At 43.5% G+C, this 17,907-nt stretch overlaps 3 pseudogenes; 2 read left to right on the top strand and 1 right to left on the bottom strand.

The window, feature by feature from the left end:
• Positions 1-1,453: 1,453 nt before the first annotated feature.
• LOC117712056 (elongin-B pseudogene) lies at positions 1,454-1,762 on the bottom strand (annotated as a pseudogene).
• Positions 1,763-6,784: 5,022 nt separating this feature from the next.
• On the top strand, positions 6,785-15,759 carry LOC143442555 (polyubiquitin-like; annotated as a pseudogene).
• Positions 11,547-11,855, top strand: LOC117712087 (elongin-B pseudogene; annotated as a pseudogene).
• Positions 15,760-17,907: the final 2,148 nt, after the last annotated feature.

The raw sequence follows: 17,907 nt of genomic DNA, 5'->3' as shown, positions 1-17,907 counted from the left end.
CAGCCCTCTGGGCGGGAAGATACCACACACACAAAGTGGCAGCCACAGTTCAGTCCTTTCAGAAGGCAGACACAGGGAACAAATGCCAGTTTCCACAGAAAAGTCAAGCTGCTACAGGAACCATAGGGGCAGTTCTCCAGCCAGATTCTCTCTCAATGGCAGTGTTACCACAAGTTGAGCTCAACAAGGCTATGAAAGGCCAACCAACACATGCCTGTCAGGAGGGAAGAATGCCTAGCAAACCAAACCAATGCTCAGTGCTCATCTCCCACTGTCTGTGGGGTCATATTTATACTCCTTCATCACAGGTCCTTTCATGTATCTGCTATGTCAAAACATCCTTGTTAGATCTGCTCCTGTACCTACTAAACCTTCCATTTCAATTCCATTGGTCTGTATTTTCTGCTCAGGTCTCTGATCATGTATAGCAGTTTGCCAAAATATGTTTTTTAGTCTCTCCTGAGTTTGAAATCTTCCTTTTATGTACTAAAATTGTTCTGACCTTAATCCAGAGTGCAGGGAATGTGGGACCATGCTACCTACCAGACAGGCATAAGACCTGGTAAAAGTGAGGGAGCTCAAGCCCTAGGAATCTGAGATTGAGAACTGCAGGAACAGAGCCACTTCCTTCTTGTCTCTGTGCTTGTTCTGAACACAAAGCAGGACACCCAACAGAGAGCACCCCAAAGGACACTCAGTTCTGTAGCACAGCACCAGTTCTTCTTCATGCTAATGAGATATCCAGATGGCCTTAGCCTTCAGCCAATGACCTTCCCTTCTTAGGTATTCTCACTCCCTTCCCCCAATAAAGTTTGTGCCCTAGTCCACTGCCTCCTCCCCTCCAAAAGCAGTATGAACAAGCAATGGCTGAGAGGTGCTTCCTTAAAGATCACCTCGGGGAAGGCCTGTCACCTGAGGGACACACAAAAGGCTTTTCTCCCATATCTCCTGTGTACTGGGTGTGTACTGGCACTGACTTCCAATCAGACCCAACCCTGCTCTTCTCATCTTCTGCTTCCCCCTTCCTTCCTGGCAAACAGAGACACCCCATCACCAACATCCCATGTGGTACAGCAGCAGTGCCTAGGTACTCAGAGAGGACACTCGGAACCACACCATTCATCCCAGACCCCCATGTTCCCCTTCCAGTCCTGCCTGTAGCCCTGACATCACATCCTGAAGGGAAACATCCCCTGTAGACTCCCTGTTCAGGCCTTTGTTCTGCCTGCTCAGGGCTGGCATGCTGGTGGCTTCTGGACACCTCCAGCTGAGAGCCGGAATGAAATGACACCAGAGCACTGAGGTTTTTGGGTTTTTAAATAAAATTTATTTAAAAAGACATCCAAATCTTTTTTTTTTTTTTTTAGGGGGGTGTGGAGAATGAGTCTGCAGAAGGTGGGCCTGGGGCCCCTCACTGCACAACTTGTTCCTTAGCACTGATTGCAGAATCCTTCTATCTCTCTGGACTTTCGGGAGAATAAGAATAGGGGAAGATAGAGGGGCCTTCAAAGGCATCTTCTGTTCTGAAGGCCAGACCCACTGTGGCTGGGGCCTCTGGCTTTGCTACCTCGCTGGTAAAGCCACATTCAGCCAGAGTTTTCATCTCAACAAGGAGCTGGTCATCCTTGAACAGCAGCTGCTCCTCAGGTGGCCTCTTCAGGATGCCCTCAACTATGTGCTTGAGCTCCAACACTGGGCTGGACTCCTTGGCCTCAGCAAAGATGGTGGTCTCCTTGTGTCGGATCACCAGAAACACATCCATCCCTGTGGCTGCTTCTGGCTTGATGCACAGGACCTAAGCAATGGCAACAATAAGCATTGAGTCTTTTAACTGTTCTGGGGCTGAGTTTCTCTGACCCTGACAGACAGTAGATTGAATTCAATTTGATATCAGCACCTGCAGGAGGCTCTTTAGGGTGTTGATAATCTGAATTCATTAGTCTAATGCTGGTCTTTGCCAGGAGAAGGCTGAGCCCTTCTGAATTATTTCTAGGAAAAAACAAAACAGTTTCTTTTCTTTCTTTCTTTCTTTCTTTCTTTTTTTTTTTTTTTTTTTTTTTTTTTGGCTTTTTTTCAAGACAGGGTTTCTCTGTGTAGCTCTGGCTGTCCTGGAACTCACTCTGTAGACCAGGCTGGCCTTGAACTCAGAAATCTGCCTGCCTCTGCCTCCCAAGTGCTGGGATTAAAGACGTGCACAACCACTGCAGCACTGTTTCTATGAATGCCTTGCCTATGACTGTTTCAAATGACCTTGCATACCACAGTTAAAACATCTGACAGTAGCCAGGGAGTGGTGGAGCACACCTTTAATCCCAGCACTTGGGATGCAGAGACAGGTGGATTTCTAAATTTGAGGCCAGCCTGGTCTACAGAGTGAGTTCCAGGACAGCCAGGGCTACACAGAGAAACCCTGTCTCAAAAACACAAAACAAAACAAAAAAAGAAACAAACAAACAAAAAAATCTTGACAGTTTGATTTTTCTAAGGACCTTTAGAAATTATATCCATCAGATTAGCATTATAAGTGTGAGATCCAATCTCTAATCCATTACTCTTTTGGTGCTGGTGGTGCCTTTAAAGGTCTAATCACCCTTTTGCATTCTGAAATAGCATTTTCAAAAGCCAAGGAGTCAATTTATATTTCTCCTGACTTCAGAATATGATGCTTCCATTCAGAGCTGACTTAAATGATTCACTTAGTATTCTTAAGTTTTCTGAATATATTATAATTATGTTTACAGCTGAAGTCAAACTTTACAAAAAAATCTGGGAAGGCTGCTTTTGGGCCTTGTGTAGTTTTTGTAAATGACTCAGACCTTTCTTGGTTCTTCAACCTCATCTCAAGCATGTACAGCTGATAAATGATATAGCATCAAAGTATGAATCGTATAATTCAAGCTGCCTTTGTAACTCAGCATTTGACCTTCCCTAGCAAGTAATCTTGGGAATATTACTGCCTCTAGCCTGATTTCTGTTGTTCCATGGCCCCTAGCTTCCTTCCTCTTTCTACCACATTCCCCATTGTAACTGAGGACCAGCTTCCAACATTGCTGGTGCCAATCTTACCAGAACAATTCTGTTGTGACTTGCCCATGAATATCTGCTTCACAAAGGGTGAATGCAGACTATAGGAAACAATCTATTCCTTAAATCTCCTCCTAATCCATAGGATTCCATTTTGTTTGTTTTATAACCTTGGGGGTGCCTACTCTCTCCTGGTATGTCTTGTATATAGTAACTGGATTAAGTAAGGTTGGTTTTCTGATAACCTTGGACCAGCCCATTTCAGTTTCATCCTGTGACTGGCTGGCTGGCAGCATGGCAGGCTCTTGCCTAAATTCCTGTCTCTGTCTGACTGTTCTACCTAGGTCTTTCTAATGCTTGTCTAAACTTCTGGGTCTGTGTCCAAGTATTTTTCTTATTCTCCTTTAAGTCTAATCTTCCTGCTTTGGCTTGTATCTTACCAATTCACTGTTTTTGAGCAGGTACAGAAAGCCATCCTAGCTATTAAGAATAAAGTATAAAATACCATAATGATAATAACCATGACCTGTTTTGACCCAACTGGAGATAAGTCATTTAGCTCTTCATTTTCTGCTTCTGTTTTCAAGCCATCTCGAGTAGCACTGTGCAGGGTCCTAAAGCCTTCTTTTATGCCACTTCCCACCTATAAGTCTCTCCTTGAGGACTTCCCAGGTGACTTACCAAATCTGATGGCTTCTCAGGTTGTCCTCAGCAGGAGTGATCTCTCAGAATCCCTGGGGCCTTGCCACAAGTTGGAGAGCCAAAATGTTGTTTCAAAACCAAAAACCCCAGCTGTTTGATTTTTACCAATGAAGACTCAGGGGCCAGATGCTGGGGTACCCCAGAAAGCCTGCTAGCTCACAGAGGCAGAGAAAGAACTCAACTGATCTTCCTACTCCACTCTTCTGTTCCCAGAAGGCAACAGCTCCTTTGGGTTTCCCATGCTGTCTTAAATACCCTTCCACTCAAAGACCCTCCTTTCTGTTCACTCCTGTTCACTCCCTGTCAGCTGGTTTCTTCCTCTGCCTCTTGACCTAGGGCTGACTTTCTTTAGCTCTCAGATTAAAGGTGTGTGTTAGATCCCACCCAATGAGAAACAGGTTTTTTTTTTTTTTAATAGATTCATTTTTTCTATTTATAGGATTACAGGGCAGCCTCAGATGCACACTAGAATAGTAAATTGGACTCCATTACAGATGGGTGTGAGCCACCATGTGGTTGCTAAGAATTGAACTCAGGACCTCTGGATATCTCATTATCATGGAGAAGAACTGGTGCTGTGCTTCAGAACTGAGTGTCCTTTGGGGTGGTCTCTGTTGGGTGTCCTGGTTTTATGTTCAGAACAAGCACAGAGACAAGAAGGAAGTGGCTCTGTTCCTGCAGTTCTCAATCTCAGATTCCTAGGGCTTGAGCTCCCTCACTTTTACCAGGTCTTATGCCTGTCTGGTAGGTAGCATGGTCCCACATTCCCTGCACTCTGGATTAAGGTCAGAACAATTTTAGTACATAAAAGGAAGATTTCAAACTCAGGAGAGACTAAAAAACATATTTTGGCAAACTGCTATACATGATCAGAGACCTGAGCAGAAAATACAGACCAATGGAATTGAAATGGAAGGTTTAGTAGGTACAGGAGCAGATCTAACAAGGATGTTTTGACATAGCAGATACATGAAAGGACCTGTGATGAAGGAGTATAAATATGACCCCACAGACAGTGGGAGATGAGCACTGAGCATTGGTTTGGTTTGCTAGGCATTCTTCCCTCCTGACAGGCATGTGTTGGTTGGCCTTTCATAGCCTTGTTGAGCTCAACTTGTGGTAACACTGCCATTGAGAGAGAATCTGGCTGGAGAACTGCCCCTATGGTTCCTGTAGCAGCTTGACTTTTCTGTGGAAACTGGCATTTGTTCCCTGTGTCTGCCTTCTGAAAGGACTGAACTGTGGCTGCCACTTTGTGTGTGTGGTATCTTCCCGCCCAGAGGGCTGGTCATATTTGGTGTTTAATATGGGACTAAAATGCTGAGAAAGAAGATCAAGCTCACCCCCAAAGAACTATTGCTGAGCAGGTCCACTTCCCCCACATCCTAATATCTTCTCTCCTCCACTGCCTCTGCTGGGTGCTGGGCTAGAGGAGAGATTGAAGCCTCATTAAAAGCACATTGCAGAAACTGTATGCCTACAAAGCATAATTTAAATAATGCTTCTGAAGAAAATATTTAAAGGTATTATCAAGAACAGTAACAAAATGCCCAGGTTGTCCATAAGCAGGTAAGGAGAGGTGTCAGTCTTCAAAGGCACCAACTGCCTTCCCTTTAACATGGTTAACAACCCTGTTGGACATCAGCCTTTGAATTTTCTTCTTAGAATGGATATTTTTGTTGTTGACCATTAAAAACACAGATAAGAGATTTACAATGTTTTAAGTAAATTGAATGGTTACTATAGTTCAAGCTTGTTTTCTAGGTCTCAATAACAGTTTTAGTTATTTGGAGCTCAAATAAAATATTTGAGCAGGTGGAGGTAGTTCAGTGTCTTAGTGCCTTTAATCCCACCAGAGACAGGCAGGTCTCTGTAAATTAGTTGGTTTCTGGAGTCTAGAATTTCAGTGAGCAAAGTGGTGGTGGTTCACCCCTTTAATCCCAGCACTGGAGAGGCAGAGACAGGAACATAGGAATTTCATTGGGTTAAATTTAAATTTAAAAGCCACCTGTAGCCAGGCAGTGCTGTCCCACACCTTTAATCCCAGCACTTGAGAGGCAGAGGCAAAGGGATTTTTGAGTTCCAGGCCAACCTGGGCTACAGAGTGAGCTCCAGGACAACCAGGTCTATATAGGCGAATCCTGTCTTGAAAAACCCAAACCAAAAACCAAAAACCAAAACCAAACAAACACACACACACACAAAAACAGCAATTAATTTGGTTATTGAAGAATACTGATATTTGTCCTAATGCATGTGCAAATTTTTCAGGCACAATTGATAATCATTTTCCAAAAGAGACAAGTTACAATTTGCCTTTATGCATGTATTTCCTGTAAATTTCCCCATGCAGCCAATAGAGAATGTACTGACTGTATTTACAGATGGCTCCTCTCATGGGAGGCTGCATATATAATTGGATCACATGATTATTCTCTTAAGCCCCCACCCCAACACTCAGCACAAATAATTGAATTACAGACTGTAGCCTCTATTTTTGAACTATTTTACAATCAAGATTTTAATTTGTGTACTTATAGACATGGTTTGCAACTGCTTGCAAGAGTTTCTTTTTAAGATACTGCTAATTCTTTAACAGGACAAGCAACTAACGATGTAATTAGTCATTCATTGCCTATGCTGCTTTTCTAAGTGGCATGTTCCAAATCAGATTAAAACAAATAATGAAACAGGCTATTGCAGTCAAGCATTTGAGACTTTCTCTCAACAATTTAATATTACCCATGCTACTGGGATTCCTTATAATCCTCAAGGACAAAATATTGTGGATTGGGCTCATGAAATTTTAATATAATATTTTCATAAAATAAAACAGGTGGGCTGGGCGGTGCTGGCAGACACCTTTAATCCCAGCTCTTGGGAGGCAGAGGCAGGAGGATTTCTGAGTTTGAGGCCAGCCTGGTCTACAGAGTGAGTTCCAGGACAGCCAGGGCTACACAAAGAAACCCTGTCTGGAAAAACCAAAAAAAAAAAAAAAAAAAAAAAAAAAAAGGTGGATTTTTCTCTTCAACAAGGTGATCAGGCAACAGAGGCCAACATGCAGATCTTCATGAAGCCATTGACAGGCAAGACCATCACTCTGGAAATTGAGCCCAGTGACAGTGTAGGAATTCAGTTAAACTTAAAAATTAACTGCCCCAGGACACATCCCAGGAGGAGCACATTCCTTAGCCAGAAGACCCTTACCAGATTAACATTCAGAGGAGGAAGGGAGAAGCTGATTAACACTTCTCTGCCCACAGGGAAGGGAACCCACCTGCAGGTAAGAAAGGCCCAGAGAAAGGCCACCTCATTCTCCAAAGACCAATCAGTTTAAAAGTCACACTGTTCTGCCAATCATATTGTGCCTAGTCACTGTTTCTCTAGTCTACCTCTTAAACTGTATAAAAACTGCTCTTAAGTTCAACTCGGAGTTCTTCTTGCCTGCATGGGAGAGGACCCCTGTGCACTGGTTATTATTATTATCATTAAACCTCATGTTTTTGCAGCCAATCCACAGTCCGTGTGTGTTTCTGCATGAGCATGTCCCCTGGTTTGGCTCTTAGAGTCCAACAACAGCATTGAGAATGTCAAGGCCAAGATCTAAGACAAGAAAGGCATCCCACCTGAGCAGCAGAGGCTAATATTTGTAGGCAAAGAGCTGGAGGAGGGCTGCACCCTGTCCAACTACAACATCCAGAAAGAGTCCACTTTGCACCTGGCATTGTGTCTGTGAGGTGACATCATTGAACTGTCCCTTCTTCTGCTTGTCCAGAAGTACAACTGAGACAAGATGATCTGCCACAAGTGCTATGCATGTCTGCACGCCTCTGTTCCGTCCCTGCCCCATGCAGTCAACTACCACAAGTGAGGCCATACCACACTTCAATTTTTCCAAATATTACATTGGGGCTATGCCCCAAGAAGAAGGTCAAATAAAGCTGAGGTCACACTCGGGTGGTGTGATTCTGGGGACCAAATAAAGTTCCCTTCCATCAACTGGAGCAGAAAAAAAAAAGGAGAAATTATATCCCTATACATCACAAAATTATTTAAATCATGCACTTTTTGTTTAAAATTTAAAAATATGAATGCCTAGGAAATCTGCTGAGTGTCTATGGCAACCTACAACTAGCAAGGCATACTTATGCCCAGGTGAAAGGGAAAGATCCACTTACTGGCATAGGGCATGGTCCCAATCAGGTATTAATATGAGGAAGAGGGCATGTTTGGGTTCAGTTTTTTGTTTGTTTGTTTGTTTTGTTTTCTTCTGCAGGATGGTGATGGAGGATGTTGGCTGCCAGAGCAATTGGTGAGACAATCTAGTGTTGGGACAAAGAATGATGCTGACCATGTGATTGCTGCATGCCCTGACCAACCAATGGTGACAAGGAAGCTGTATTGGACATACGTTCCTGACCGAACCTTTGCTGGCCTATATTCCAGACTTGACAAGGTGCCTTTGTGGGACAGAGAACATAGAGATGCAATGGGCTGGCTCTGGACATTTTCAGACACATATTTGAAAATTCACATGCCAGTGTGATGTTAGCTTGGCAATAGATAGAATTGGGACAGGATCTGGATTTTGAACAAGTGTTAATACTGTTCCAGAGGACACGAGTTTGATTCTCTGCACCCATGTGGTTGTGGCTCAGAACTGTCTGCTCCAGCAAAACACTCTGTCACTTGTGTCTGCTTCACCAAAATATCTTTTCACCTGTGTGCCCCAGTAGAGCATCATTGGACATAACTGACTTTCCAAACAAACCAGAAGTTTCCATTAAACAACATTATTCCTGCCCTGCCCCCACACAAAGAAGTGGTTTTAGATTTATGTTATGTGTGTTCAACTGCCAGTATGTGAATGTATGTGCATGCAACATATATATCTGGCACATGTATGTCTGGCATAAGTGTTAAGATACATGCCTAGACTCCTGTGCAATGATTTTGGCAACTCTATTTGCTTGTTTGGCAAGGCTAGAACATCAACATGGGGCCTTGAACATACCGGGCACATCACTGACACTGACAGACCTGTCCCAGCCTGGCTACTTTATCAAGAAACAGGAAATAGCTACAGGCAAAGTGAATGCTCAGGAACCAAGGATGAAGGGAGGACAAGAGTATGCACCCATATAAGAGATAAGGAGGGCAGATGCCTGGTTTCTGCTGGCTGGAGGTAGAAGTGCCTTGATCTCATGGTATATTTGATGACATTGTGAACCCTGAGATTGTGAACTGAAAAACCCTGTTTCCTGGGCTGGAAAAGATGGCTCAGCAGTTAAGAACACTGACTGCTCTTTCAGAGGTCCTGAGTTCAATTCTTAGCGACCACATGGTGGCTCACACCCATCTGTAATGGAGTCCAATTTACTATTCTAGTATGTATCTGAGGCTCCCTGTAATCCTATAAATAGAAAAAATAAATCTATTTAAAAAAAAAAAAAACCCTGTTTCTCATTGGGTGGGATCTAACACACACCTTTAATCTGAGAGCTAAAGAAAGTCAGCCCTAGGTCAAGAGGCAGAGGAAGAAACCAGCTGACAGGGAGTGAACAGGAGTGAACAGAAAGGAGGGTCTTTGAGTGGAAGGGTATTTAAGACAGCATGGGAAACCCAAAGGAGCTGTTGCCTTCTGGGAACAGAAGAGTGGAGTAGGAAGATCAGTTGAGTTCTTTCTCTGCCTCTGTGAGCTAGCAGGCTTTCTGGGGTACCCCAGCATCTGGCCCCTGAGTCTTCATTGGTAAAAATCAAACAGCTGGGGTTTTTGGTTTTGAAACAACATTTTGGCTCTCCAACTTGTGGCAAGGCCCCAGGGATTCTGAGAGATCACTCCTGCTGAGGACAACCTGAGAAGCCATCAGATTTGGTAAGTCACCTGGGAAGTCCTCAAGGAGAGACTTATAGGTGGGAAGTGGCATAAAAGAAGGCTTTAGGACCCTGCACAGTGCTACTCGAGATGGCTTGAAAACAGAAGCAGAAAATGAAGAGCTAAATGACTTATCTCCAGTTGGGTCAAAACAGGTCATGGTTATTATCATTATGGTATTTTATACTTTATTCTTAATAGCTAGGATGGCTTTCTGTACCTGCTCAAAAACAGTGAATTGGTAAGATACAAGCCAAAGCAGGAAGATTAGACTTAAAGGAGAATAAGAAAAATACTTGGACACAGACCCAGAAGTTTAGACAAGCATTAGAAAGACCTAGGTAGAACAGTCAGACAGAGACAGGAATTTAGGCAAGAGCCTGCCATGCTGCCAGCCAGCCAGTCACAGGATGAAACTGAAATGGGCTGGTCCAAGGTTATCAGAAAACCAACCTTACTTAATCCAGTTACTATATACAAGACATACCAGGAGAGAGTAGGCACCCCCAAGGTTATAAAACAAACAAAATGGAATCCTATGGATTAGGAGGAGATTTAAGGAATAGATTGTTTCCTATAGTCTGCATTCACCCTTTGTGAAGCAGATATTCATGGGCAAGTCACAACAGAATTGTTCTGGTAAGATTGGCACCAGCAATGTTGGAAGCTGGTCCTCAGTTACAATGGGGAATGTGGTAGAAAGAGGAAGGAAGCTAGGGGCCATGGAACAACAGAAATCAGGCTAGAGGCAGTAATATTCCCAAGATTACTTGCTAGGGAAGGTCAAATGCTGAGTTACAAAGGCAGCTTGAATTATACGATTCATACTTTGATGCTATATCATTTATCAGCTGTACATGCTTGAGATGAGGTTGAAGAACCAAGAAAGGTCTGAGTCATTTACAAAAACTACACAAGGCCCAAAAGCAGCCTTCCCAGATTTTTTTGTAAAGTTTGACTTCAGCTGTAAACATAATTATAATATATTCAGAAAACTTAAGAATACTAAGTGAATCATTTAAGTCAGCTCTGAATGGAAGCATCATATTCTGAAGTCAGGAGAAATATAAATTGACTCCTTGGCTTTTGAAAATGCTATTTCAGAATGCAAAAGGGTGATTAGACCTTTAAAGGCACCACCAGCACCAAAAGAGTAATGGATTAGAGATTGGATCTCACACTTATAATGCTAATCTGATGGATATAATTTCTAAAGGTCCTTAGAAAAATCAAACTGTCAAGATTTTTTTGTTTGTTTGTTTCTTTTTTTGTTTTGTTTTGTGTTTTTGAGACAGGGTTTCTCTGTGTAGCCCTGGCTGTCCTGGAACTCACTCTGTAGACCAGGCTGGCCTCAAATTTAGAAATCCACCTGTCTCTGCATCCCAAGTGCTGGGATTAAAGGTGTGCTCCACCACTCCCTGGCTACTGTCAGATGTTTTAACTGTGGTATGCAAGGTCATTTGAAACAGTCATAGGCAAGGCATTCATAGAAACAGTGCTGCAGTGGTTGTGCACGTCTTTAATCCCAGCACTTGGGAGGCAGAGGCAGGCAGATTTCTGAGTTCAAGGCCAGCCTGGTCTACAGAGTGAGTTCCAGGACAGCCAGAGCTACACAGAGAAACCCTGTCTTGAAAAAAAGCCAAAAAAAAAAAAAAAAAAAAAAAAAAAAAAAAAGAAAGAAAGAAAGAAAGAAAAGAAACTGTTTTGTTTTTTCCTAGAAATAATTCAGAAGGGCTCAGCCTTCTCCTGGCAAAGACCAGCATTAGACTAATGAATTCAGATTATCAACACCCTAAAGAGCCTCCTGCAGGTGCTGATATCAAATTGAATTCAATCTACTGTCTGTCAGGGTCAGAGAAACTCAGCCCCAGAACAGTTAAAAGACTCAATGCTTATTGTTGCCATTGCTTAGGTCCTGTGCATCAAGCCAGAAGCAGCCACAGGGATGGATGTGTTTCTGGTGATCCGACACAAGGAGACCACCATCTTTGCTGAGGCCAAGGAGTCCAGCCCAGTGTTGGAGCTCAAGCACATAGTTGAGGGCATCCTGAAGAGGCCACCTGAGGAGCAGCTGCTGTTCAAGGATGACCAGCTCCTTGTTGAGATGAAAACTCTGGCTGAATGTGGCTTTACCAGCGAGGTAGCAAAGCCAGAGGCCCCAGCCACAGTGGGTCTGGCCTTCAGAACAGAAGATGCCTTTGAAGGCCCCTCTATCTTCCCCTATTCTTATTCTCCCGAAAGTCCAGAGAGATAGAAGGATTCTGCAATCAGTGCTAAGGAACAAGTTGTGCAGTGAGGGGCCCCAGGCCCACCTTCTGCAGACTCATTCTCCACACCCCCCTAAAAAAAAAAAAAAAAGATTTGGATGTCTTTTTAAATAAATTTTATTTAAAAACCCAAAAACCTCAGTGCTCTGGTGTCATTTCATTCCGGCTCTCAGCTGGAGGTGTCCAGAAGCCACCAGCATGCCAGCCCTGAGCAGGCAGAACAAAGGCCTGAACAGGGAGTCTACAGGGGATGTTTCCCTTCAGGATGTGATGTCAGGGCTACAGGCAGGACTGGAAGGGGAACATGGGGGTCTGGGATGAATGGTGTGGTTCCGAGTGTCCTCTCTGAGTACCTAGGCACTGCTGCTGTACCACATGGGATGTTGGTGATGGGGTGTCTCTGTTTGCCAGGAAGGAAGGGGGAAGCAGAAGATGAGAAGAGCAGGGTTGGGTCTGATTGGAAGTCAGTGCCAGTACACACCCAGTACACAGGAGATATGGGAGAAAAGCCTTTTGTGTGTCCCTCAGGTGACAGGCCTTCCCCGAGGTGATCTTTAAGGAAGCACCTCTCAGCCATTGCTTGTTCATACTGCTTTTGGAGGGGAGGAGGCAGTGGACTAGGGCACAAACTTTATTGGGGGAAGGGAGTGAGAATACCTAAGAAGGGAAGGTCATTGGCTGAAGGCTAAGGCCATCTGGATATCTCATTAGCATGAAGAAGAACTGGTGCTGTGCTACAGAACTGAGTGTCCTTTGGGGTGCTCTCTGTTGGGTGTCCTGCTTTGTGTTCAGAACAAGCACAGAGACAAGAAGGAAGTGGCTCTGTTCCTGCAGTTCTCAATCTCAGATTCCTAGGGCTTGAGCTCCCTCACTTTTACCAGGTCTTATGCCTGTCTGGTAGGTAGCATGGTCCCACATTCCCTGCACTCTGGATTAAGGTCAGAACAATTTTAGTACATAAAAGGAAGATTTCAAACTCAGGAGAGACTAAAAAACATATTTTGGCAAACTGCTATACATGATCAGAGACCTGAGCAGAAAATACAGACCAATGGAATTGAAATGGAAGGTTTAGTAGGTACAGGAGCAGATCTAACAAGGATGTTTTGACATAGCAGATACATGAAAGGACCTGTGATGAAGGAGTATAAATATGACCCCACAGACAGTGGGAGATGAGCACTGAGCATTGGTTTGGTTTGCTAGGCATTCTTCCCTCCTGACAGGCATGTGTTGGTTGGCCTTTCATAGCCTTGTTGAGCTCAACTTGTGGTAACACTGCCATTGAGAGAGAATCTGGCTGGAGAACTGCCCCTATGGTTCCTGTAGCAGCTTGACTTTTCTGTGGAAACTGGCATTTGTTCCCTGTGTCTGCCTTCTGAAAGGACTGAACTGTGGCTGCCACTTTGTGTGTGTGGTATCTTCCCGCCCAGAGGGCTGGTCATATTTGGTGTTTAATATGGGACTAAAATGCTGAGAAAGAAGATCAAGCTCACCCCCAAAGAACTATTGCTGAGCAGGTCCACTTCCCCCACATCCTAATATCTTCTCTCCTCCACTGCCTCTGCTGGGTGCTGGGCTAGAGGAGAGATTGAAGCCTCATTAAAAGCACATTGCAGAAACTGTATGCCTACAAAGCATAATTTAAATAATGCTTCTGAAGAAAATATTTAAAGGTATTATCAAGAACAGTAACAAAATGCCCAGGTTGTCCATAAGCAGGTAAGGAGAGGTGTCAGTCTTCAAAGGCACCAACTGCCTTCCCTTTAACATGGTTAACAACCCTGTTGGACATCAGCCTTTGAATTTTCTTCTTAGAATGGATATTTTTGTTGTTGACCATTAAAAACACAGATAAGAGATTTACAATGTTTTAAGTAAATTGAATGGTTACTATAGTTCAAGCTTGTTTTCTAGGTCTCAATAACAGTTTTAGTTATTTGGAGCTCAAATAAAATATTTGAGCAGGTGGAGGTAGTTCAGTGTCTTAGTGCCTTTAATCCCACCAGAGACAGGCAGGTCTCTGTAAATTAGTTGGTTTCTGGAGTCTAGAATTTCAGTGAGCAAAGTGGTGGTGGTTCACCCCTTTAATCCCAGCACTGGAGAGGCAGAGACAGGAACATAGGAATTTCATTGGGTTAAATTTAAATTTAAAAGCCACCTGTAGCCAGGCAGTGCTGTCCCACACCTTTAATCCCAGCACTTGAGAGGCAGAGGCAAAGGGATTTTTGAGTTCCAGGCCAACCTGGGCTACAGAGTGAGCTCCAGGACAACCAGGTCTATATAGGCGAATCCTGTCTTGAAAAACCCAAACCAAAAACCAAAAACCAAAACCAAACAAACACACACACACACAAAAACAGCAATTAATTTGGTTATTGAAGAATACTGATATTTGTCCTAATGCATGTGCAAATTTTTCAGGCACAATTGATAATCATTTTCCAAAAGAGACAAGTTACAATTTGCCTTTATGCATGTATTTCCTGTAAATTTCCCCATGCAGCCAATAGAGAATGTACTGACTGTATTTACAGATGGCTCCTCTCATGGGAGGCTGCATATATAATTGGATCACATGATTATTCTCTTAAGCCCCCACCCCAACACTCAGCACAAATAATTGAATTACAGACTGTAGCCTCTATTTTTGAACTATTTTACAATCAAGATTTTAATTTGTGTACTTATAGACATGGTTTGCAACTGCTTGCAAGAGTTTCTTTTTAAGATACTGCTAATTCTTTAACAGGACAAGCAACTAACGATGTAATTAGTCATTCATTGCCTATGCTGCTTTTCTAAGTGGCATGTTCCAAATCAGATTAAAACAAATAATGAAACAGGCTATTGCAGTCAAGCATTTGAGACTTTCTCTCAACAATTTAATATTACCCATGCTACTGGGATTCCTTATAATCCTCAAGGACAAAATATTGTGGATTGGGCTCATGAAATTTTAATATAATATTTTCATAAAATAAAACAGGTGGGCTGGGCGGTGCTGGCAGACACCTTTAATCCCAGCTCTTGGGAGGCAGAGGCAGGAGGATTTCTGAGTTTGAGGCCAGCCTGGTCTACAGAGTGAGTTCCAGGACAGCCAGGGCTACACAAAGAAACCCTGTCTGGAAAAACCAAAAAAAAAAAAAAAAAAAAAAAAAAAAAAAGGTGGATTTTTCTCTTCAACAAGGTGGTCAGGCAACAGAGGCCAACATGCAGATCTTCATGAAGCCCTTGACAGGCAAGACCATCACTCTGGAAATTGAGCCCAGTGACAGTGTAGGAATTCAGTTAAACTTAAAAATTAACTGCCCCAGGACACATCCCAGGAGGAGCACATTCCTTAGCCAGAAGACCCTTACCAGATTAACATTCAGAGGAGGAAGGGAGAAGCTGATTAACACTTCTCTGCCCACAGGGAAGGGAACCCACCTGCAGGTAAGAAAGGCCCAGAGAAAGGCCACCTCATTCTCCAAAGACCAATCAGTTTAAAAGTCACACTGTTCTGCCAATCATATTGTGCCTAGTCACTGTTTCTCTAGTCTACCTCTTAAACTGTATAAAAACTGCTCTTAAGTTCAACTCGGAGTTCTTCTTGCCTGCATGGGAGAGGACCCCTGTGCACTGGTTATTATTATTATCATTAAACCTCATGTTTTTGCAGCCAATCCACAGTCCGTGTGTGTTTCTGCATGAGCATGTCCCCTGGTTTGGCTCTTAGAGTCCAACAACAGCATTGAGAATGTCAAGGCCAAGATCTAAGACAAGAAAGGCATCCCACCTGAGCAGCAGAGGCTAATATTTGTAGGCAAAGAGCTGGAGGAGGGCTGCACCCTGTCCAACTACAACATCCAGAAAGAGTCCACTTTGCACCTGGCATTGTGTCTGTGAGGTGACATCATTGAACTGTCCCTTCTTCTGCTTGTCCAGAAGTACAACTGAGACAAGATGATCTGCCACAAGTGCTATGCATGTCTGCACGCCTCTGTTCCGTCCCTGCCCCATGCAGTCAACTACCACAAGTGAGGCCATACCACACTTCAATTTTTCCAAATATTACATTGGGGCTATGCCCCAAGAAGAAGGTCAAATAAAGCTGAGGTCACACTCGGGTGGTGTGATTCTGGGGACCAAATAAAGTTCCCTTCCATCAACTGGAGCAGAAAAAAAAAAGGAGAAATTATATCCCTATACATCACAAAATTATTTAAATCATGCACTTTTTGTTTAAAATTTAAAAATATGAATGCCTAGGAAATCTGCTGAGTGTCTATGGCAACCTACAACTAGCAAGGCATACTTATGCCCAGGTGAAAGGGAAAGATCCACTTACTGGCATAGGGCATGGTCCCAATCAGGTATTAATATGAGGAAGAGGGCATGTTTGGGTTCAGTTTTTTGTTTGTTTGTTTGTTTTGTTTTCTTCTGCAGGATGGTGATGGAGGATGTTGGCTGCCAGAGCAATTGGTGAGACAATCTAGTGTTGGGACAAAGAATGATGCTGACCATGTGATTGCTGCATGCCCTGACCAACCAATGGTGACAAGGAAGCTGTATTGGACATACGTTCCTGACCGAACCTTTGCTGGCCTATATTCCAGACTTGACAAGGTGCCTTTGTGGGACAGAGAACATAGAGATGCAATGGGCTGGCTCTGGACATTTTCAGACACATATTTGAAAATTCACATGCCAGTGTGATGTTAGCTTGGCAATAGATAGAATTGGGACAGGATCTGGATTTTGAACAAGTGTTAATACTGTTCCAGAGGACACGAGTTTGATTCTCTGCACCCATGTGGTTGTGGCTCAGAACTGTCTGCTCCAGCAAAACACTCTGTCACTTGTGTCTGCTTCACCAAAATATCTTTTCACCTGTGTGCCCCAGTAGAGCATCATTGGACATAACTGACTTTCCAAACAAACCAGAAGTTTCCATTAAACAACATTATTCCTGCCCTGCCCCCACACAAAGAAGTGGTTTTAGATTTATGTTATGTGTGTTCAACTGCCAGTATGTGAATGTATGTGCATGCAACATATATATCTGGCACATGTATGTCTGGCATAAGTGTTAAGATACATGCCTAGACTCCTGTGCAATGATTTTGGCAACTCTATTTGCTTGTTTGGCAAGGCTAGAACATCAACATGGGGCCTTGAACATACCGGGCACATCACTGACACTGACAGACCTGTCCCAGCCTGGCTACTTTATCAAGAAACAGGAAATAGCTACAGGCAAAGTGAATGCTCAGGAACCAAGGATGAAGGGAGGACAAGAGTATGCACCCATATAAGAGATAAGGAGGGCAGATGCCTGGTTTCTGCTGGCTGGAGGTAGAAGTGCCTTGATCTCATGGTATATTTGATGACATTGTGAACCCTGAGATTGTGAACTGAAAAACCCTGTTTCCTGGGCTGGAAAAGATGGCTCAGCAGTTAAGAACACTGACTGCTCTTTCAGAGGTCCTGAGTTCAATTCTTAGCGACCACATGGTGGCTCACACCCATCTGTAATGGAGTCCAATTTACTATTCTAGTATGTATCTGAGGCTCCCTGTAATCCTATAAATAGAAAAAATAAATCTATTAAAAAAAAAAAAAAAAAACCCTGTTTCTCATTGGGTGGGATCTAACACACACCTTTAATCTGAGAGCTAAAGAAAGTCAGCCCTAGGTCAAGAGGCAGAGGAAGAAACCAGCTGACAGGGAGTGAACAGGAGTGAACAGAAAGGAGGGTCTTTGAGTGGAAGGGTATTTAAGACAGCATGGGAAACCCAAAGGAGCTGTTGCCTTCTGGGAACAGAAGAGTGGAGTAGGAAGATCAGTTGAGTTCTTTCTCTGCCTCTGTGAGCTAGCAGGCTTTCTGGGGTACCCCAGCATCTGGCCCCTGAGTCTTCATTGGTAAAAATCAAACAGCTGGGGTTTTTGGTTTTGAAACAACATTTTGGCTCTCCAACTTGTGGCAAGGCCCCAGGGATTCTGAGAGATCACTCCTGCTGAGGACAACCTGAGAAGCCATCAGATTTGGTAAGT

This window comes from Arvicanthis niloticus, chromosome 6 (genome assembly GCF_011762505.2).
Source record: "Arvicanthis niloticus isolate mArvNil1 chromosome 6, mArvNil1.pat.X, whole genome shotgun sequence".
Classification (NCBI taxonomy): Eukaryota; Metazoa; Chordata; class Mammalia; order Rodentia; family Muridae; genus Arvicanthis; species Arvicanthis niloticus.
The sequence above is the reverse complement of the archived record's forward strand: the minus strand, read 5'-3'. Positions and strand labels throughout refer to the sequence as shown.